The sequence below is a fragment of the Pezoporus occidentalis genome, unplaced genomic scaffold (genome assembly GCF_034315485.1).
Source record: "Pezoporus occidentalis ecotype Australia unplaced genomic scaffold, CSIRO_AGI_Poc_V1 ctg25, whole genome shotgun sequence".
NCBI lineage: Eukaryota > Metazoa > Chordata > Aves > Psittaciformes > Psittacidae > Pezoporus > Pezoporus occidentalis.
The window spans coordinates 4,333,871-4,357,532 of NW_026914394.1; the positions used below are offsets into that span (position 1 = coordinate 4,333,871).

General features: G+C 40.5%; 1 protein-coding gene across 1 annotated transcript in view; it reads left to right on the forward strand.

The window, feature by feature from the left end:
• The first annotated feature begins 1,099 nt into the window (after positions 1-1,099).
• ZFYVE9 (zinc finger FYVE-type containing 9) overlaps positions 1,100-23,662 on the forward strand; it is a 68,708-nt gene continuing 46,145 nt past the window's right edge. The window contains exons 1-2 of the mRNA XM_062623186.1: positions 1,100-1,291; positions 16,921-17,025. The gene's annotated coding sequence lies outside the window, so the exon portion shown is untranslated. The remainder of the gene's footprint in view (positions 1,292-16,920; positions 17,026-23,662) is intronic.

A 23,662-nucleotide genomic window follows, 5' to 3' on the forward strand; every position in this document is an offset into this window, starting at 1 on the left:
GCCTTTCCCTCCTTCCTTGGGGTGACATGGCGCTCCGCCGCGGCGGGGGGGAAGCCAGAGGCCGAAGGTGAGGGGACGGTGGCGGTTCTGTTCGCCTTCCCTCGGGGATGGGCGAGCCGTTCCTGAGGGGGAGCCGAGGTGAGGCACTGCTGAGGTGAGGAGCGGTCTGAGGCGGGGTCCTACCTGAGGCGGGGGGCTCCTTCAGGCCAGGGACTCCCTGAAGCGAGGGGCCCGATGGGGCGGGGGGAGGCTCCATGAAGCAGGGTCCTACCCGAGCCGAGGGGCTCCCTGAGGTGGCGGCTCCATGAGGCAAGGCGGCGGGCGTTCGCGCGGGACTTTCAGATCCGGTTATGAACGGCACAACCTGTCAGCTTGCCATCGCAGTTTTGACACTGCTGCTGCGAGGAACGACCGTGTGTGTTTTGTTTTGTTCTCCCTGCTGTCTAGCTTTGCTTTAGAGTTAACGTGTCTTTGAGCGGATGCCTCCGCGCACATGCCCCCCTCAGGGTAGCTGTATGGCTATCCACGGGCGGCTGCGGGCGTCCCACAGGACGGGGTGCCCCTCTCGTGATTTCAAAGGTACTTCAACATGAAACGGTGAAATAAACCACCTACGGCTCACAGCCGCGAGCCCTCGGTTCGTCTCCCGGCCGCGCAGTGCCGGGTAGCGGTGGGTGCCTCCCCGCGGCGCGGGCAGCGGTACAGCCGCGCCTCACGCAGCCCCTCTGCCGGGCTGCCTGCGGCTGGTTTGCGGCCCCCGCCCGGTGCCGCCCTCCCTCCGCGTCTCCATGTGTGTGGAGCGGTGTGTGCAGGCGGGAGGCCCTGGCTGCGGGGCCGTGCGGGCTTGGCGGGACCCCGCGGCGTGGTGAGCGGCTGGGCTCCCCTCCGCGCCGCCACAGTTCCGTCCCCCCGCCCTGGGTGACTCCTCCCGCTCTCCACCCGCATACGCCCGGCGTTGAGCGGCCAGGCCGGAGGCGGCTGCGCCGCGGCCTGCCCGGCCCCCCGTGCCGCGGGGCGGGGGTGCGGCAGGCTCCGCACAGCCTCCCCGGCGGTGCCGCAGTGCCATGCGCTGCCGCTGGGGCCGGCCAGGGGGCGCTGGCTGCCGGTAGCTGCGGCGGCCTTGGCCGCGGAGCCAGCGAGCGAGCAGGGCCGGCAGGCAGTGAGGGGGGGCGCCAGCCTCTCCAGCGCTCGCGGGGTCTGCGGGGCCCGCCCGGCAGCGAGCGGCGGCGGAGCGCGGCCCCGAGGGATCCTTCTCGCCATGCAGACCCGGTGGCGCCTGCTGCCTCCCGAGGTGAGTGAGCGCCGCGCAGTCCTCCGCCCTCAGGCGCGGGAGGCCGGGGTAACCCGCTCCCCAGGGCCCTGCCGCCCGCAGCGAGGCCCCGCGGGCGGGCGGGAGTGGAGGGCTCCGACGCCTCAGCGGAGCCGCCGTATAGGCGACACCGCCCCAGCACAGGGCTTGGGGGGCTCCAGGTGCCCCCTCACCCCGCCGCCCTTGTCCTCCCCGCACCCCGCCGAAGGGAGAGGCGCCTCGTCGCCGAAAGGGAAAGGCAGCGATCGCCTTCAGCCCGCACCGGCGCTGGTCCTGCGAGCCCCCTCATCGCCATTCCCCCCCCGTCCCCGGGTGCTTTGACTGGGTGACCCCCTCGTTCGGCGCGGCCGGGGCACCTTTCACCCCACGCCGGCGATCCTATAGAAGGGGTAAACAGGTTTTGCTGGTCTTCATCGGGACTGCCCCTCGGGAGGACACCCCGTGTGTGCTCGGGTGCCGGGTGAGAAGAGGCTGTTCTCGGGCTGGCCGAGGCCCGCGGCCGCGCCGTGCGCACGGAGGCAGCGGGCAGGCTCGGCGCCTGCCTGGAGCGGAGAGAATCCCTGTTCCCATCTCGTGCCCTTCTTATGGCCTGATCCCCGCTCTGTCCGCGGGCAGGGAATGCGACTTGCTCATCGCGATGTGTAACAAGTCACTCTTGCAATGGTGGTAGTGGTGGAGGGGGATGGGGCGAGCGGGCGGGATGCGTTTTATAACATCTCTAATTACGTGAAACTGTGGTCATGGCTCACTCTAAGAATAACTGGCACTCTTGGCATGTCGGACTTCTTGCAGAGGTGGGCTAGTTGCTTGCTCATAAATGTTATGGTTAAATAGGTGTGTGTGATGGAGCATGGCTGAAGAACTGTTTTTACCTCGTTAACCAGATTGAGAAACAAGTAGCGGATGGGAATTGATAGACTTTATGTTTTGGTTTTAACTATCTTGTTTATTTATAGACAAGAAATTCCTGATTATTTAGTGACAGAGGTTTTTCAGGGGATTAATTTTTACACACATTTTCATTCAGTTCAAATATTAAAAGTTGATTGAATTCCTGCAGTGTTTTTTGCTAAGTATGGTTGTATCAGAAATTCTGGCTAACACTGCCCTCATTATTTTAGTCCAGGCTGTATCCAAAAGTGGAAGGAGCTCTGTATAAGCAAGTAAGATAATAACAAAAAAAGATGCTGTACTTGAATAAAAGCTTTTCTTTGGGCACCATTTGACTGCCTAGGCAATGTTTTAAGACATTCTAATTAACTTTTATTAGCAAATCATTTTTGATTGCATGGAGAGAATCCAGAGTTTTAGATACACCTTCAGTGGCTGACACAACATCAAAATCCTTTGTTACTGACTGAGCCCAGTAGTGTGCTTCTTTGTATAAAGTTATGGCATGTGATACAAGATGAGAAGAGCGGTCCCCTTGACCCAAGAGGGATGAAATTAAAAATCTCTTCAGAGGCTTGGGGAAGCTGAAATGGAAGCTGAAGAAGGGCCTCAAACCTCAAACAAGCTTCCCTCCAATTCAGGCCCTGCTCTGCACCTCACAAGTCACTGTGTTCTGACACCCTGTGATTGATTCTCACTGCTTTATGGCGCTTTCTTTAGTGTGTGAGAATGGAAGAAAACAACCCCAAAACTGCAGTGCTGAGTCCTGGATTGGGTGTTATTTTTGTGTGGTAGCTTTGAGTCAGTTATTAGGCTGGGGATTAAATAAATACTTTCAAACACACGTTTCAGGATCTGAAGCCTGGGGCTAAGACTGAGATGAAATACAGTTGATGTGTTTTTTTTTAGTTTGGCATAAAGTCTGACTGTGATTGTCTCGGGGAACAAAGGTAGAGGCTGAACAAAGATGCACTATTAAAACCTGTGGCCAAAGAATGATAAGCTTTTAATGTCTGTTGTTGCCTGTCCACTTGCTGTGCCAGCTTTAGCAGAAAATAGCTTCCTAGTTTCCAGGTTTATAGGCTGTCTATAAACATCACCTGACAATTATTTTGCAAAAAGATTAGCGTGAAGTTTTTCTTTAGACTAGGAGCTGGCCAGAAAGAAATGGATTTTGGGAAGAAGTTGTGTATTTGTGTTTTGTATCTCAGAAAAATCTATTTGATGCACTGAGATTCTTCCAAATAAAGGTGAGTTTCTTGACAGAAAATCAGATGAGGGATAATAGTGCATGGTTAGTCTGTGTGCGGATAACTCAGTGATCTCTTCCAGAACATTGTACTTTGAAAGCTCTATATAAAGGCTACTGTTTATTTTTTAAATGTAATTGAAGTCTGTAAAGAAACTGAAAGGTGACCTGCTTTAGAGCTCTATTTGTGATTCTTTGAGACTTGAACTTTGAAATGAAATGTGAACTAACATGCTCAGTTTTCCCTCCTGTTGTTTTTGTGAAGGATTGAGAAATGTGTCTTTACAATGAAACTAAAAGTTTACAAAGCTTTTTGGCTTGGTAACATAGTCAAGAGTAATGGCTGAAAGTAAGTTACAGTATCGAGTTTTAGGTGATAGAAACAGCTTTTACTTCTGTGTTAGTTTAAAATGTTGGCTACGTCTTGCAACGTGAATTAATGTAAATGAATGGAAAGGTTTAAAAGCTCTATTAAGGATCTTTCATTGACATAGTAGTTTCTCTTACATTAGAATTCAGAATACATACAGATTTCTTTGACTAGTGGCTAGAGCAAAGCCTGCTGTATAGCTATCAAAAGAATAACACACTTTGAAAAATCTGTGTGATAAAAATAAATTACCATTATAATACAAATATATATTTTATAAATAAGAATTATTTATTTTATAGTTATAGATAATTCTATTTTTATAGGCAAATAAAGTACTTTCCACTTACTATTTGGCTGGCTGGGTTTCACTTGCTTGAAACTGAAGCATAACACAATTTGTTTACTTTTAATTTAGCTGTTATTCATTGAACATATGTAGATTTTTAAGGTGCCCTGTTAAATGTAATTCTCAGCTAGAGTTTGTGGGAAGGAATGAGTGTGTGTGTTATACCTATAATACTAAATTGTGTCATTCTTTAAAACATTAGATTCTAGAGAAAATTACAAGACATTGCAGATCCCAGGACTTTTTCATTGGGATTAGTGGAATACTGCACTCAGTGCTTTTGTCTTTGAAATGCATTTGTTTTCTGGATGTGCTTTATGATGTTTTCTCCTTTTTGCATCATACACATGCAAAGTTTGGGATAGTTAGGAATGCTGCTGTTCAGATTGTAATAGCAGACAGGTGGAATAGGAAAAATACTTCTAAGGGCAGCTTATATTTGTTCTTTCACTGAGTCTTTTCAGTATTGTTTATTATTGGAACATTACAACAACAGTTACATTATTGTTGCATTGCTAGAAGAAATAAGTACAAATGTGTAATATTGATACTTACTTTTCAGAAATAACAGCGTTCCAACTAGCACATCAGCATCAAATGAAGGTGAATGGTAAAGGAAATCCATAAAGGGTCAATTAAACCATTTTAAAGGTCATTACTAGAGAAACGTAATTAATTTAAAACCAAAGGTTAAAGACAAACAACGCACAGCCAGGAACTTACGGGTGACAAAACTGCATAAATTGTTCCTTCTGTATTCTTTCATCCGGATCTGCTCAAGTGAGAGTCGACTTAAAGAAGCAAGTCCAGTCAGTTGAATTTTACAGTCACAGTTCTGTTACAGTAAAATAAAAAAATGGCCAAAAAGAGAAGAAGGAAAGTGCTGAGCTGTGTGAAAACCAGGTGTGGAGTCACCATCTGTAGATTTTCTGTGGTTTAGAAAGTGTGGAGCTAGCATGCTCTCTGAATAGCATCTGTGGTACCTTCAGTCCGAGTAAATACTAAGGCAATAGTTGTGAAGGCCAGTAAGAAGAGCTTAAAGAAACTGAACATCAGTTTGCTTCCATGTAAAATCAGGTAATTTGGAAATCTTAATATGTGACAGTCTGACCACATGTTATGAGGCTTTGGTGCCCATAGATTATTAATATATGTAGACATGTACAATGGACACTGGGGACAGAATACATTGGGCAAAAAAAACCATGGACATCGGTGTTGGATTTCTATTTGCATAGGTTTTTTGTCTGTGTTCTTGAGTAGCAATTACTAACCTTCATATTGAATTATTTGGCCATACTGCTAATTGCTGTATCCTCTATATTCTGTCTCTATGTTGTATATAGAATATATAGATACATTTGTTTTATTGCTATATATGTTAACATTATTTATATCTCTGATATTTTGGTGGCAGTTGAAGCTACAGATTATGAGTCAGTGGGGTCACTGTAGTTTCAGTTAAGGTAATACACTGAAGGTCCAGAAGCATTCTGGTATGTTCTGCTAGGACCACCTAAGGTTTTCTATCAAGAATTGTGTTGCATGCTACTAGTATATATTCTGCTTCTGTTTTCTGTGCTTTTTTCCCCTCCTTTTATTATCAGGAGGAAGCTTGATTAAGGTTTTCAAGACATTGATAGCATAATGAAATTGTGTAGGACTTTGCAGTTGAAACTGGTATTGCCAATTAATAATTTTTCTTCAGATTGTTTTGTTGGATTCCTGTTACTGGTTTGGTTCCATCAGAGTAACAAAGGTAGAAAGCTTTCTGCAGGAGGCTTAAGCCATCAACTGATAGTTGAGATAGTGATGCTGAACCCTGGTTTAGGGTATGGATTTGTATATAAAATAAGGCAGTAATGTGTCTTTGCTAGTGTCTTCTTGCTTTTTGGATTGGCTCAAGCTGAACTGATGTTTGCAGTAGTTATTAAAAGAGCACTAAAGCCTAATGTAGATGAAGCTGGAACTGTTTATTCTTTCTGCTATTTTCTATATATAAAAATACTTCTGTGTTGTAGATCTAATTTTGATCACTATTTTAGGACTATTCTTCATTAGTGACAGAGGAATTAGGCATGACCAGAGATGCTGGAAATGTTTTAATCCTTTGCATTATGACTACACTTACTTGTAATGTTTCATTGTGAGTCTTACTTATGGGCTTCTTGTACTTCAGTTTTGCCAAAGAGCAGTCATGGGCCTGCATAAAAAGACAAAATGTTTAGTGTATGTGGTGAAGTGGTAGCTGGGAGGAACCTGCTATTCCCTCTTCCCAGCGTACAAAGAATCTGAAGGTCATTTCCTATCAGGTGATAATTTGAAATTAGGCCATACTTATGTCAGAGATTTGTGTGTCTCTATCAATTAGAGAAGTGCTGTAGCTGCCCTAGTAATACTTACCAGCCTTCCTTCTGGATTCTTGCAATGTCTAAAATGACTGTAATAGGAAAGGTTTTATTTACTTCTATGATACACTGAAGCCTATTTTTATAAACAGTACAGCTCAGTCTTTATACACGTGCTCTGTGTACAGCATTTGTATTTCACTCTAAGTTTAACATTTTATTTGGGGGAGCAGTATGGGTGAAATGCATTAAAAAAATCATAGAAGAATGTCTGTGAAGGAACATACACTGGTACATTTTTCTAAGCGGTATGATGAACTTAAAAGGAGTTGGTAGTGTTCTGTGTGAGAAGCAGATCAAAAAGCTTTCTGAATCGCATAATAGCTTCTTTATCTGTGAATGCCACTGACTATTAGAGGAGCTTTTCTGTTTCCAGATTCAGTTTTGTAGTGTCAAAACTCTCCTTTGAACGCAGGGTACATGTTGACTTACCTGCTTGCACTCTGAGTGTGATCTAGAAGATTGATTTAGGATGACTAAAATCAAGGTTGAGCCATTTGAAGTTGTGATACTTCTATAAATTCAAGAAGAATTAGTAAATCATGTGAATATGCATAATATCTATTGCTTTATCAGGTTGCCAGTCACATTACTGGAAATCTGGGAGATACTACAGGATAGAAGAATTGCAGATATTTTCAAATCTGTGACTTTTTGTTAGTTATTATTTACTGTACTTTTCTTACATTTCTTTTAACCCGGACAGTGAAACTGTTCTCTCATCTGTTTCCTTTTCTTTGTCAACTTTATTTTCTTCCCTCCCATTTTTTTAATAGTTGAATTTTTAAGAGGAAGGTTTAAGAATGGTGTCATTAGCAGTAAAATATGGGGCCTGGTTTCTGGTCTTCTAGATGTCTCTGGTCAGTGTTGCACTCAGACCTCATTCTGATCTTGGGTGTGCCACACATCCAGTATCTCTGAGGTTATCTCTGCCCCAGTCATATGCTGAAGATGCCTGTCAGAACTGAATTTATATTCCCTCTTCAAGTTCTGCAGCTCTGAGCTTTGCATGTCAATTTAAACATAATCAAATGAATTTTGTTTCTGTTTAGATTGGGAGGTGCAGTGACTGAGGAGGTAGCTCATTGGATTTTTCAGTAGGTGGTGTAGAGAAGGAAAGGCAAGTGGGCCCCAGTGATCTATCATAGGGGGGCAGTGGATATCTGGTACTGGTGATTTCTTAAGTAAGCATGATATGGAAGAGTGTTTATCTTGGATCTTCCACTAAATATTGAATAGGGATAACACTTCCCTAGCTTTTTAAGACATCACAGATCCAAGGAACGTGTTGCTTGATGTCATGCAAGACTGAGGGCTGAGAACTGGGCTTGATTAAGCCAGTGCTCAAAAGACCTTAGTGGTTCCTGGACTGAGTCAGTGCAGTGTGTTGGTGCAGTGATAAAGGAGCTCCCATCGCTCTCGCTGAAACAGTGGAAATCTAAATCCAGATTAGTTTCTGATAGCTAGGACTTATTTTCCACCCACAATTCTTTAGAATTTATGAAAGATTTTTGTAAGTAGCAGGGAAATTCTTACAGGATCTGGAGATGGAGAGAACTATGTTTTGTTTTGAATTAGAAGATGTGTTGAATGAGCTTTATAGTGTAAACTGAATCTGACGTTATACATAGCCGTGTCGTTCGAGATACTTTATTGGTAAGCGTCTACCATCAGTGGAATGAGAGAAGCTTGTTTTTCTGTAGATTTAAATCGTTTTTGCCCCTTAGTATCTGTTCCTTCCCTTCCTCCTCTGCAGTGACCCCAGCTTTCTCACATAACACCATGATTCTGTTTTCTCCAGAGCTGTGTGGGTATTGATTGCCCAGCAGGTTGATGCCAAAAATACATATAGCAGTTTGCTTTTCCCTTGGAGGACACTCATTTGAATTTGTTTTTACTGTGCAGATACTAATTTTCATGAATATATGTATTTTTTTAAAAGATGACCATAAGGAATAGTAAATGACCAATATGATCCCATATTCTTCATTTGTGTAGTAGATCAGATTAAAGATACAGCACTTGAAAAGTGATAGTATCTGAACACTTACCAGTATGTAAGTCCTTTTCTTACTTGTATTGCTGAGACTGTGAATAGCAAGTTTTCTTTGTAGGGTGGAGAACATACAGAAGATATATGGTTAAAATATACTCAGCAAACCAGTCATGTCAGTGTAATTTTTTATTCCCTGTCATCTGCGCTGTAATGCAGATAAATGAACATTAAATATGAATTGAGATCACATGAGGGTAAAGTTCCTCCTTTGCCTATTATTTTTATTTTTTCATTTTTTTAGGAGTCTCTTTGAACTTTCATGTTCTTCTACAATGCTGTAGAAATACATGCTATAGCTTGCTTCTGAGGCTTGTGTTTTGTGCGGAAAGGCGCAGGTATGTGATTTACAATCTCTTGGGGGTCTATACCTCAGTATATAGGTACTGTGCCTGTTTGCTGTCCAGTTTGATAGCTTAGCAGAGCATATTGGTTGTCCTCATGTTACAAAGTTACATTGTGGGTGCTATTTTGGTTCATTCAAAATTAATATTTTAATGATCTCTTATTTGGTGAACTTGAAAATATGTTCAAAGCCCTCTTCTTAAGCTATATTCTTAACAGATTGCTTTAAATATATGTATTGATACAGTCTCTTAACTGAAACATCAACTTGCATTGATGTAGGAATTTCATACTGTGTTTTTGTATAAATGATGGTTGAATAAAACCCCAGTATGCTTCATGTATTTCACATCTCTCTTGATTCTTTTGTAAATGTAAAAGGTCATTACTTTAAGCATCAGCCTACCTACGTACTTGTGTGCATTCAGGTAATTATATTAATGTACTGGCGTAATAGCCTCTCCATTGTGTTTACCTTAGTTTTACTTAAGTCATCTGTAAAACATATTTTAACCTATTGCTGGAATTTGCTCATAGATTTTTATTTCTTTTTTTTGGTATAGTCCTGCAGAATGAACATGGCTTTTATTATTGCAAGAATTAGTAATGGTTTCTTGAGAATTATGGACAGTAAATACATCTATTTGTAGTGGGTTTGGGGGTTGTGTCCTCATTCTTTTCCTGTAATGTCCTTTGTCTCTCTTTGGTATCTCTTTTTTTTTCCCATTAAGCTTCATTTGTGTACAGAGTGCTTTTAGATGCAGTTTTACCTTCTTCTGCTTTGAGGAAATATGTAATAATGGCTCTTACGTAGTTAATAATACCTCTTAACTTGAGGTTTCTGATACATAAATGCTTGAGGAAAGCAGATAGCTGTGCTCATCCTGGATGTTGACTGCCCAGTGTGCGTATGTGTCAAAACCTGTATTTCATAGACTAAAAGTCTGAGAGTTGAAATGAATTTGTGAAGGAGCCATAATGACGGTGTATAAGGACAAGGACAGGTAGAAGGCAGGTTGACAGTGAACACAGTTACAATGATTTCGTATGATTTTACTGCTGGTTTGGTCATGTGTTTTGTTTTTTCCAATAGCTGTTTTGTCTAAAGGCTTTCATTTATGTTTGCAAAGTGGATGCATCACCATTGTTGTTGGGTTTGCTCCCTCCATTTCTAGAAGTAAGGAATAATATTGTGTGGTTAATAAGGTTGTTTACAGCTGGTTTATGCCAGTGGTTCTGAACAGTAATGTTGAAATGTATTTTTGTCAGAGCAGGAAAGAAGCATAGGTGGAGAGAAAGATAACAAGCACAGAAAGAAGTGAATGGGCAAGGGATGTGTTTGAGAGGGAATAAGAAGACTAACAGACAAAGAAAACAGAACACAAAAATATAGTACAATATAAGAAAGAGAGGTGAAGAAGTAGGGATTCATGGCTGAGCAGAGGCAACCACCTGTTCAGTGGAATCAGCAGAGGTTTCTCAGTTTTGGACTACCTAAGAGATGTTACATCTGAGTTTAGGAGGATTTTATGTTCTTGGAGCTCCATAAGATTTCTGAAAACTGTACTTTGACTCAATAATGAATGCTTTCAAATTTTATTTTTTATTATTATTATATTTTTATCCGTTAAGCCTTTATTTCCCATGACTCCCAAAATAATACTGAATTATGGTTTTGTCAGTGAAACTTTGTTACTGAAACAGTAAATGCCCTGATGTGTATATTGCACCACTGCAGCCGTGAAAAAAACCCAACCTTATAGTGAATCTGACTGCAAGTTACCATTTCTGCTTTTTAGTGCTCAGTCCCATCAGCACTGTTAAAAGCATGTTAATGGACCTCAGGTTAAATGAGAACCGTATTCAGAAATAGCAGTTTCAGTACACACTGTTACCATGGATGTACTGAGTTGTATTGAGTTACTAGTTACAGATGACTTGAGACATAATGCACTGTAAGCATCAGCAATGTAGTTGAATTGTGACCACAAACATGGGAGTGAACTTTGCTACATTTGACAAGAGTGTCTCATAGTGTGTTTGTATTGTGTGTGTATATATATGTTTAACGTTGGCGTGATATGAATAGAAAGATCAACACAAAATGGGAATTAAAAGTTAATAGAATCACAGACTGGTTTGGATTGGAAGCAGCCTTAAAGCTCATCCAGTTCCAACTCCCTGCCATGGGCGGGGACACCTTCCGCTGGATTGAGTTGCTCCAAGCCTTGTCCAGCCGGGCCTTGAACACTGCCAAGTATAGGGCAGCCACAGCTTCTGTGGGCACCCTATGCCAGCACCTCACCACTCTCCCAGGGAAGAATTTCTTCCTAGTATCTAATCTAACTCTACCATCTTTCAGTTTAAACCATCCTCTCTTGTTCTATCACAATCTGCTCTTGTAAAATGCCCTTTCCAGATTTCTAGTGTGTTGATAAAGGTGGCGTTAGCAGCTGATGGATTGCTCCTCAGTAGAAGGTGACTGTAGACTTTCAGACTTTCCTCCTGGGCAGATTGTCCTTTCTCTATAGAGCAGCTGAGTGCATAAATTGTGTTGCTTCTAGCAGCTTCTCTCCCCAGTGGGTTCAACTCAGAATTGATGGGTTAGTCAGTGGTAGCAAGGCACTTGTCTGTGTGTGTTGTCCTTTTCCTGTGTCCCATTCTGGTTGCATGGCACTAATGGCTTTGATTAGCAGATACAGGTTTTGCTCATGGTGCCTGCAATTATTGGCCCCTCATGGGTTTTTTAAAAAGGACAGTTCCATGGCAGTTGTAGACTTTTAATTAGAGATTCTTGGGGACCTCAGTCAATGTTTCCTTCATTGCCCAAATCTGGGAAACATCTGAAACAACGATCAGTGTATTTGGGATTCATTCGTGTTACTGCCCTACATCAGAAATAAGAAAAACTCACAATTAGAATACAGGATTAATACACTCAGATACATACTCTGGAACATTAGTTTTATTCTTCAAATCTATTAAACATTAATTTCTAATAGTCAAAACCTTATTTCTCAAATACAAAAGCATAAAAGTCATAAATTTATTTTATATGGCTTAGTTTGCGTTTGAATAAAGTTAAATATCAGCTTCAGTTCAGTATGTTAAATGTATTGATTTGCTTTTTAAAAGCACAGTGTTACAGTAATGACATTACATGGAATCCATGCACAAATTAACAAACATTATTTCATATTAAATTTATGTTTAATACACTGTGCATTAACTTCCTTGGTAGTCTACAATATTTATAGTTGGGGGTTGTATGAAAGAAAGTGTTAGAAAGCATTAGATTTATAAACCGCTAAATTTTGAAGTGAGCTCCATGAACATATGAATCAGCTCAGGAAAGCATTTTCTCTTTTTCTTTTTTTTTGTCCAACTGAATTCCTTTGGAAAACCTTGTCGAGAAGGCAGCACTGCAGTGTAAACCTATCTACTTGTATTTCCAAAGAGCTGGTCATGGACACTTTTCCAGGCAGGCAAAAGTAGTTAACGCACGAGGGATGCGTGGTTCTTTGTCTGCAAGTGCAGAGAGCCATGCCTTTGCACTGTTTTGGAAAGGCTGGTTTTTGTATCAAGAAAATAAAGTCTTTCTCCTTGAAATAGTAAAAAGGGTAGGAAATGGAATTTATTTTCTCCTGCAAACTGTTATAAAGCAGGTGTCCTTTTCATTTGGGCTGCTTTCTCTTATTTACTGGGGGACACAGGTTGATAATGTTGCTATAATTTTTCTTGTCTCCCTGTTGCTTTTGACTGTGATACTTTCTATAACGCTCTTTGAAGTTGCTGCTCTTTTGACTGCCTTACTACTGCTCTGGCATGTGTGAATGTCTCCTTATGGAAACTTGGCTGGAGACAAAAGTGAAAATAATAGCTTTAAAATGGCATGGAGAAAAGTCAAGGGAAAAGATGCAAATATTAGTGAAATAATTAGCCTGTATTTTGATTTAGGTGTTGTCCATCTGTTTGTTCAGCTGGTTAGAAAAAAGGACAAACCAACGCAACACTAAAATAGTTTATCTTTTCTCAGCATTCTTGGGTCCTGAGCTGGTACAAAGTGTTGTATTACACAGAAGTAGCCTGCCATGCCCCAGTCTACTCTTTGGTTAATTTGCATTGAGCAGTAGAACATCAGCAAATTATGGCATATAAAACCAAAAGATACACAACCATTCTGAGCTTTTGGTGCAGGGAAAGGATTAGCAGTGACTGTATCATGTTTGTTACATTTAACCTCTTGCTGCTGTTTTTAGCATTTCTTATTAAATGGATTTATGGTGAGTTTTAATGGGATTTTCTAATCCTGAACTGTTTCTTAGACAAGGTATTTTGAAAATTCCTGTTGTTACTTGCTGAGTCTCCTTTAATAAATTAGAATTTTAAACCTAATTATTTTTCTTTTCCTGCTTGCATTGCATGGCTGCCACTTTAATTTATTCATAGAACAATTCATGTTGAAATGTTAAATTTCCAGCTTAATCCATACGAATTGTAGGTGCTGCTGAGACAGGTCTGGAAGACTGCCTTTGCTGGAGGAGTGTTCCTGGGTAGTATTTAGTCTTTCTGCTTACATTAATTCTTAAAAAATAATAGAAACACATAGAATCATTGAATTAACAAGGTTGGAAAAGACTTTTAAGATCATCAGGTGCAACCTTTATCCCAGGACTGCCAAGTCCAGCACTAAACTATGTCACTGAGGGCCTCATCTGCGGTTTTTCAACGCTTTCATGTGAAATTTGACTGAAAGTTTCTGCTTTATTTGAGAGAGGCTGAGAAGGAACCGTTATGAAGTGATAAAACATGTTGGGCACGTGGTAAAGTACCATTATTCCAAGCATTTCATCACTTGAGTGAAAGAAAACCGCCTTTTCCACTTGTGAAGATCTAGCTTCCAGGTTAACTGATCAGAGAAAATAATTCACATTGTAGAACTACATGTCCTGAAACTTTCTTTTCCCCCTCTTGTCTAAGTACACTGATTTCCTAATGCTATAGTATTTCTTATTGTAGTCTTTATTCTTGCAAAGCTAGGACCTGAATATGTCCCCTCTCTGTAGTCTCTCCAGATCTCCCATCTGAGAGTTCCAGAGTGCAGACAAGCGAGGAAGTTACCAGCATTGAAATCTGGGTTTGCATTTAAGATAATGCCTAGTTCAACTAATACAGCAATAATGAAGTGCCTTAAAATGGCTGCAAATGTATTCCTGCCTACTCAAAGACATCTCACTGGTAGCACATTATAGAGGATCTGTAGTTTAGTTAAGAGTTGGATTCTTGCCAGTACATGGGAGCATTTTTTAGCATCTCTTCATGCTTTGAGCATTTTCCGCATTTTTTTAACATAGTATCAAAATTGCTTCTTTTTCAGTCTCTTTCCATTTATTATAAGCTATTCCAATTTGTGCTGGTTCAAATTACTTCCATTTGATATTGTAAACGTTTTTTACATTTTTTTTTTTGTGGAAGATATTTCTAATTTTATATTTTTAGAGATCTTTTCTGCTGTTCTTTATCCTGTCTTTATTCTGGGCATGTCTCTGCTTGTCATATTTCTCTTCAATTCCTGTTTTGCTTTTGCTGTATTTGGCAGTTGCCCTCTTGGAGCTCCTGAGGGAAATCATCCATGTAGGGTATAACCAAAGCAGCACCTGAGTGATACCACTGTAGGGCAGGAGACAGAAGAATTCAGCCAACCATCAGCAGAAGAGATAACAAACTGTGAATTGCTCAAAGTAAGCAAACTGGAACAGCAGGCACTGGGCCTCCTTCATTTGCAATGATCTTAGGTCTCAGTAGGATCATAATTTTTAGGTGGAAATATATTTTTAGCAACATGTATGATTTGTGAAAAACCTAATCCTCATTAGGTTATACATTGTTGTGGATATTCCTGACTCTTCTTTGTAGTTATTCATTTTGTCTTTTTTATTTTAATATAGTTCTCTTACAATACCTTCTTTTTGGAAAAATAATTTGGCTGTTACCAACTCATTGATTTTTATTTTTTTTTTTCAGGAAATCCAAACCTTATAATTTACTTCTTTGAAATTGCTTTTTGTTTAAATATATTACTTTCATATCTGTAAGCATGCTTTGATGTCTGCATAGATCTTAGTAAGGGGAAATGGCTGCTGAGTGCAAATGTTGAATTGTAAACAAAACGCTCAAGGACCTCCAGGTAATATCTCTTCAAAGCATTCTTTGGAAGCTGGTAGGGATTGATTGGATCTGTGTTCTTCTGTCTTGCATGGTTCTGGATGAAAAAGTTATTACCTTGGAATAATGGAACAAGGAAAGTGGATCAGAATAAACCCAATGAATAATAAAGCTGTACTGTTGCCCTGGAAGGCTCGCTGTCTTAGGACACTGGTTACAGCGCATCACATTTCAGATGTGGGTTGCTAGGACTGATCCATTTCTTACTGGTAAAGATTGGACTTCGTAGTTAATGTATGACCGACTGGTTGCTGTGTAATGTGTTTGATGTTTATGCGGCAGTTGTATAAATCACAGATAGAATTGTCATTAATTGATTCATCTTTTCAAGGGGGTTATGAAAACGGAACCGTTTTCCTCCTCCTCCAGGCCAGAAGGGGACCTAGTGGTGGTCCTTGCCCTGCTGCCACATGTACTTCACAGCCTTTTGGAACAGTTTATCATTCTGAGGCCTTTCAGAGGAACTAAATTTCCCTCACCTCCATTTTTGCATGCATATGAAGCCTATCTGAGGAACTTCTTAATATAATAATTTCTATTTACCAAGTATCCAAACCCCATCTTGGTTTATCAGAGTAGAGCTATACCTGGCATCAAAAATTTTACTTGCACACAGGAGCAGTTCTGTTGGCATACAAAGCTGTGGGATTTTATTCTGAGCTTGGAAACAGTACTACTAGGAGTGCTACTGTGCAGTTCATTAGTTTCCTGGAATTATTACTGTAGCTTATTTCTGAAAAGAATAATAAACAGCCCTGGGAAAATTGAGGTATAACACTGAATATTGCCTTCATGCATGGGGAACTGTTATTTTTTTTAGCTCTGTTCATTTTGCTGGAGTTTTATTTTATTTTCTAACATACACTGCTGTTTCATCAGAGCACCAGTAAATGTTTCAACTACCTACACCAGGTCAGATACCAGCACCAGAACACCTTAAAACGTGAATTTACCTTACGCTTTATTCTTCTCGTACTGTTTCTCATATACTAGTCTCATTTCTTTCCTGCGTTGGATTTTTGAGCGATGTTGGCTGTTAGGATGCAGCCTGTGAAAATGAGCACCTGACCTATAGAAATGCTGTTGTTAGAATAACAAGACAGTTTCCTCTGTCCTATTTTTGGCTTTGGCTGTCCCTGCTATTGAAGGTTGATGCCATTGTGGTTTTGGAGAGAAGAAGCCTTTAGGAAATGAAGGGAGCCTAAAATTGTAGGGGGAATAATTTGAAGACAAAACCAGTTGTTTAGCTGTTAGAAAAGCAGTGGGAAGCTGATGAATACAGTTTACAGAATGCACAGGGCTGTGAATTTTTGATGAGTATCAAAGCTACTAGCTCTTTATTTTTGGAAGGCCTATTGTAGTGTAATATAATTAACTTCAGAGGGGAGTTTTATAAATGAAGCCTTACAGTCAAGGTCATCAGGAGTACAAGGAGTGTTGGAGTTGCTGCGTCACTCTGTAGGTTTACAGTTAAATGAAGAATAATAGTAAGTAGGTAGCAATGTGGTTTTTATAAGCAGCTTTTTTCTCCAGCATATTGGAGTGCAGTAGTGGCATAGTGCACAGATCCCTGAATTTAAAGCTGCAAATGTAATCCAAGTCATTTGAAGGCTTGCAGCATTTGCCAAATGTGCCTGTGCTAGCTGCAGTCATGTGCTGAAAAAACATGGGTTGTGGCAGAATTACCAGTCATAAAATACATGTTTGTGTTTTGTTTCCAGGATCAAGTAGAACACACTGATTCAGCAGAACTGGCTGGTTGTGCTGCAGTCATCATGAGTAGGCACAGGGTCATTCGTTTCTTAACACATGTATAAGAGGAAAAGGTAAGAAGCAAGTTCTGCTTTAGAATGTAATGATTCAGGGGTATGTACTTGCAGTGCATGTGTTTGTGTATGCTTATGGATATATATTTATATACATACACCTCTCTATATGGATATATCTTATATAGAAGATGACGGAGTATTTTTAGCATTTTGTTGTTTTGGCTTTTATTGAGAGTGATTGCCTTGTTTTACAGCAGAGCTGTGGCTTATTTTGTTTGGGGGAGGGGGAGAAGTGGGCAAAGTCTTTCTTTCTCAGTCTGTGCTGTAGGCAGATCTCATCAGTTAAAAATACTATTCAGCTATTGCTAAACTCTCTGAACAAGCTGTTCATTACAGCAGAGGTGCTTGAGTTCTTCCTCCCAGGAGCAGATGATACAAAGATTACTAAAGGGAGCTGCAACAATATGTGACTCCACCGTTGTTTCTCGGGGTTAAAGGAAGTTCTCAGGAGCGCTAGATCTAATAAATTAAATTGTCCAGTGGATACATAATTCCCTGTTGTCATGCTATGGGAAAATGTCATTTTCTGGACGTCTGAGGTTTTTCAGCATGAATGAGCAGTGTTTGGTTTATTCATGCCCCTTGTGACTTTCATCTTAGGAGTCCTTCAGATATATTTTTGGTGAAGACTATAATAAACTACTTGAATATTTTCTTTAATAAGAGTTTACTGAAATGTGTATATTCACAGTTTCATGCTGACATGATAGCATAACAGAAAGTCCTTATTGAGGTTCTTTACAATTATTAGCCTTGCAGCAAAGGCCTAAAAATCAGAGAGCATGTATGTTGGTATCACTTCCTTTTGGTGCAGTTTTTTTATTATAGCATTTTAATGTGATTGTGTGCTGGTCATCTACTATTAGTGTCAAGGAAATTTGGAAGACTTAAGGCTGTCAGTTCCAGTGGTGAAAAAATCTTGAGGGTAAGTTAGGCTTTGCAGTGTAAAAGATCATAAATTACATAATCCCATATTGTAGAGACGACAGCAAATTACGTGTCTTGCTGCTTTGCAGGTGGAGCACAAGGCCTAGTTCTCTGTACAGTTTGCTTCCCAAGAAGAGGCAGTCTCCAAGGTTAAGCCTGTTCAGAATACTATCTAATTTTGAGGAAGGTTTTTCTGTCCTTCTGTCTTCTTCCCTCCTCACTAATCAATTAAAGTTTGTCTTATATCTGTTGTGGTTTAAGCCCAGCCGGTAACTCAGAACCACACAGACACTCACTCACTCCCCTCCTCTTCTTCCCCCCCACTCCTGGAGGGATGGGGAGGAGAACTGAAAGAATGTAAATCCCATGGGTTGAGGTAAGAACAGTTCAGTAGCTAAGGTATAACACAAACCACTGCTGCTACCACCAATAATAATAATGATAAGGGAAATAACAAGGGGAGAGAATACAAAACTAAAAAGGGAAAGGAAAGAAAAAACGATAAACACAAGTGATGCACTATAAAGATGCCCCTGGCTGTCCCTCTTAAATGCTACAATGGCATGGATAGTAACTCTGGATACATATGACACAGATGTTCTGATATGTGCACCTTTATATTAGGCATTAGAAGAGCGTAGAGCATGTAAGCTTGATGAGACATAAGTTGTTCAGAGTTGTTATCATCATCTACAATGATGATGAGTACATGCTGTTGGAATGAAGAAATTGACAAATAAAACACAGAGTTTCGGATTGATAGGCTGTGTGTTTTTGTTAGCTTTTTGCCATGGGGAACAAGTGATCTTGGGTTGTGGCTTTACTGTACCACTGGATAGCAGCCATTGAATTCTTTTTTTTTGACACAATTAAAAAAAAATAAATTGCTATTTAATGTTTTTGTTTTGTTTTGGGGGGGTGTTATTTGTTTTTTGCCTATAATTAGTCTTTTCTGCCAAATTTGCTCAGAGGACTGTATTTTTGAAAAGCCATCTTGTGCTTTTAACTCATTAGTGGTTTGTGTCTTGTTTTTCTTGCACTGGCACAATATCTTCTAATTCATATTGTTCATCCCAATCTATTCTAATTTAGAAAGTGTCTCCTTTTTGGCAGTATACAGATAAAATTGCCATTGAAATTTCATAGAATCCCAGACTGGTTTGGGTTGGAAGGGATCTTAAAGCTCATCCAGTTCCAACCCCTGCCACAGGCTTGGACACCTTCCACGAGGGCAGGTTGCTCCAAGCTGTCCAACCTGGGCTGGAGCACTGCCAGGGATGGGGCAGCCACAGCTTCTCTGGGCACCCTGTGCCAGCGCCTCAGCACCCTCACAGGGAAGAACTTCTGCCTAATGTCTAATCTAAATCTTGCCTCTGTCTTCCTGATTTGCTCATGATTTCATTCTCCCTTTTCCAGAGTGTAAGTTGCGTATTTGCTTGTCAGCTTCTTTCCATGCCACAGCTTGGAATAGTTAGGCAATGCTGAAGAGTTTCACAACTATCAAGGGTCCTTTAAAAACATAATTTCAACCTTTATACTTGGAGGAAGTTCGGAACTAGGATAATTCCAAAACTGTTCCAAGCTTTTTAGTGGTACCTGTGAGTTACAGTCAAAGTTTCCCAAGATGTGTAAAGGAATATGTTTGGGAGTTTTGTTTGCTTGTTTGTTTTAATTTATGTTGGATATTTTATAAAAATATGAAAAAGCAGTACTGAACCATAGGGAAAGCAGTTCCTGGATTACTACAGCATGTTGGGTTAGAGCACTTTGTGTTTTCTGGTTTGAGCTGAAGTTGCTGGCTATGCAGAGTTAAGTATTAGATCTTCAACTGGCAAAAATATGAGTTGCTGACAATGGTTTGGTCACGAAGCATTCCAGGTATCCGTTAGGAACACAACTGCTTGTCCTCCTTTTCTTTCAGGAAGAGGTCATAAGGACTTCTATGGCATTGATGATGTGTTTTGCCCTTGGACAGAAACTTCTGGAAAAGCTGTGTGGGGGTTGTTGTGTTCTAGTGTATAATAATAATAGTAATTTTAGATATTAGACCTGAAGATTTGCAGCTGACCTTTTCTGAGAAATTCCTGCTTGCCCAGGCAATGAGATCTCATTTAGAGAGGCTGTCATCTTAGTGGCTCTGAGTTCAAAATGAAGAGATTCTTCATGTATCCTGGTACATCAGTAAGTGAAATAACAATCATGATATGAAAGGTCTTTTCTTTCTTCAGTTTGAACTATGAGCGTACATCAGTCTGGGTTTTGGCTCATTGCCTGTTTGTGCACCAGTGTTAGAGTTTCTGAATTCATATGGTCATATATATTTTGTTTACACATAGTTCTATCTGCTTTGAATTTTTAAAAACATAGAAAAAATCCTTCTGTTATATTGGACCACATTTAAACTTGCAAATACAGATATTAGATAATACAGATGTTAATAAAATAACAATGTAATGTAGTATTAAGCACATTGAGATTGTAAGGGAGGGGGAACAAAAGCCTAAATCTTCTTTATATGCCCTTCTTATTGTTAATTGAATGGTCTCCTAAGTCTGAATATTTGTGTTTTCCTAATCTTTTAAAATCACACTTAATATAAAACTTTAAAGCTAAACCTGACTAAGGTCAATAAAAATGATTATTCTGACCTTCTAAAACTGCTTTCTTTGGTTAGGCATATCTTATTCCTGATTTGTATGGCCATGAAAAACCAGCTAATATAGGGCTAAATGTAGGAAATGTTCAGTTTGTTCTGAAGTCATTTTATCAGGCTTTCAGTCAGGTTTTGAAATTGTCTGAATGGTCAGGTCCTAATTTTGATAAACATTTGAAAGTTACACAGAATCAATATGCAGCTGTTCCAAGAGTTACTTAAACCTCTGTTTTCAGCAACTATGTAATCAGCAGAGGGTTCCTTCCCCATCAGTGTGCTTGTCAGTAATCATTATCTTCTCTGAAATAAGCAAACAAAACCCAAATCAATGCTTGTAGCCTATTTTTTGGGGGCACTCGTGCTGCAGCGTTTGTGTCCTAGAGAATTCCTTGACTGGATGTTCTTTTTCACTGTGAAAGTGCATGGAAATATGACAGCGGTGGCTTCAGCCAGCATCACAGTTTATTTAACTCTGGAACACAAAAATTCTCTATGACACTTCTCAGTCTTGCTGTGCTTCACTGACAAATACTCTTTGCATCATTGATCTTGGTAGCAGGACTTTGCCTAAGAATGATTATTCAGATCTTCATCAGTTATGGCTAGACTGGAATTTTATCATCATCATTTAAATTAAATACATTGTAAATGGATGTGAAATTATATGGTGTTTTGTACAGAACAGTCTTAGTACAGTGGGTTAATTTTGGTTGATGTTTAGAACTCTGAATAGAAAAAAAAAGTCACTGGGACACGCAACATAGTCTAGTGGGAGGCATCCCTGCCCATGGCAGGGGGGTTGGAACTAGATGATCTTAAGGTCCTTTCTAACCCTAAACAGTCTATGATTCTATGATTCTGATTAACTTTGCAAGATTTAACATTTACTGAGCTAATTGAAATGAGGTGGAAAGAAAGGTGCAAGAGAATCTCCAAACTCTGACATTGAAAGTATTTGGAATGAATGTAGTATTTGCAGGTCTGGAGAGAAGCATCTGCTTTATAAAATATTTTGGTTTAATTGAAATGTGTATATTAATTGTTTCAGTTAAAATGATATGAAAGATTTTTAATACAATGACTTGGTGGGCAGATTGAATAACACAAGAAGACCTTACAGTCTGTATCTAAAGAATCTGAGAGTATGCTGTGGCACAGTTAGAGGTCAGAACCTGGCTTTTGATAGGGAACAGAAAGTGTTGAGCTTAGATTTCCGCAATGCAACTGTTGATCAAGGTGGCTATTGTTTCCATTGCTTTTTATAATCTGTGCAGCCATGTACAGTAAATTATATGGCCAGCCGTATTTTCCTTGCAGAAAGAGTTAATTATAGAACCATAGAATGGTTTGGGTTGAAGGGACCTTAAAGCGCAGCTATTTCCAACCCCCTGCCATGGGCAGGGACATCTTCTGCTAGACCAGGTTGCTCCAAGCTCTGTCCAACCTGGCCTTGAACACTGCCAGGGATGGGGCAGCCACAGCTTCTCTGGGCAACCTGTGCCAGTGCCTCAACACAGTCTTCTCCAGGCTGAGCAAGACCAGCTCTCACAGCCGGTCTTCACAGGAGAGGTGCTCCAGCCCTTTGATCATCATCGTGGCCACCTCTGGAGTCACTCAAGCAGGTCCATGTCCCTCTTTTGTTGCAGGCCTGAGAGCTGGGTGCTGTACTCCAGGTGGGGTCTCGTGAGAGCAGAGGGGCAGGATCAGCTTTCTCAATGTGCTGGTCACGTTCCTTTTGATGCAACCCAGGACACTTGTTTTCTGGGCCATGAGCACACACTGCTGGGTCATGTTGAGCTTCTCATCGATCAACACCCCTAAGTCCTTCTCCTTGGGGCTGCTCTCAGTCCACCCTCCGCCCAGGCTGCAGTTGTGCTTGGGATTGCCCTGACCCAGGTGCAGGACTTTGAACTAATCTAAAATCCTAGATCAGGCACAAATCTGGGAGTTTGTAAGATGAGAGTCTAGTTTATATCTGAATTTCTTTACAAAATGGTCTTTATTTGGGTGATGCTTATTGCAATTTCTGTGTTGCCATTATACTAATCTCTTTAGGATTGCCTTTTGTATAGATCTTTAAAACATCATTTAATCTGATTATATTAAACACCAATGTATTTATGTTGTAATATGATTATCTTTTAAAAACACTGTCAAATTTTTAGGTCAGCCTTAAAAGCTTGAACTCTGCATATTGTGATGTTGTAATGGATAACCTTTTTGTACCAATAGCCTATAGCTGTTGCTCACAATAATGTGAGACTGTATTTAATGTTGTAGTAATTGAAATAACTGGTTGATGTTTTCTTCAAATGCAGATACTATGGGGGTAATGGTATAGTTTAAATTGAAAATTCCTCTGACGTGTTTATTGTGTCTGTTGTACCTCTGGTGCTAAAGAACACGTTTTTAATTGAACTGGAGTCTCGCTGTCAGGTCTAACACTGTTTCTTACTGCAAAACGTTCTCACCCTCTCCTCCTCCATCTTCTGACTGCACAACATTGAAAGCCAGCTCTGAAGAGAATAAGGTTGTTTTGGATGATGTTCAGAGAAAGATCAAATCAAGGTCTCTCTTTATGGTATATAGGTTATGGCACACATTTCTCAGTGAAAATGTCTCTGCTGGTACTGAATGTTTTTAAGAAAATGTATCAGGGTGTCACGTTGCTACAAGCCTCTGGTAGCAAGAAGAGCATATTCCTACTGTTAGGGCAAAAATGTTATTTATTATGTAAAGTTGTAGAAAGTTATTTAGCGACTTAGGGTTGTGTTTTGTTTTGTTTTCATTCCTCCCTTGTCTTCCTTTCTAGTCTGAGAGTATTATCTTTTGATGAGACTATTTACTTCTGTGCGTTTTGCTTGATTTCCAGTGCCTGCCTTTCAGGTAAACAAAGGTTATTAAAGGAGGCATTTTAAGAGCTAGCACAATTCAAGTAACACCCATTGAGTTCTTTAACAACTTCTACATACATGAATCTGTGAAGAAGCTCTGGGAGATGAGGAGTGACACACAGTACTGCTAGCCTAATATACATGAAAAGTCAGAAGCATG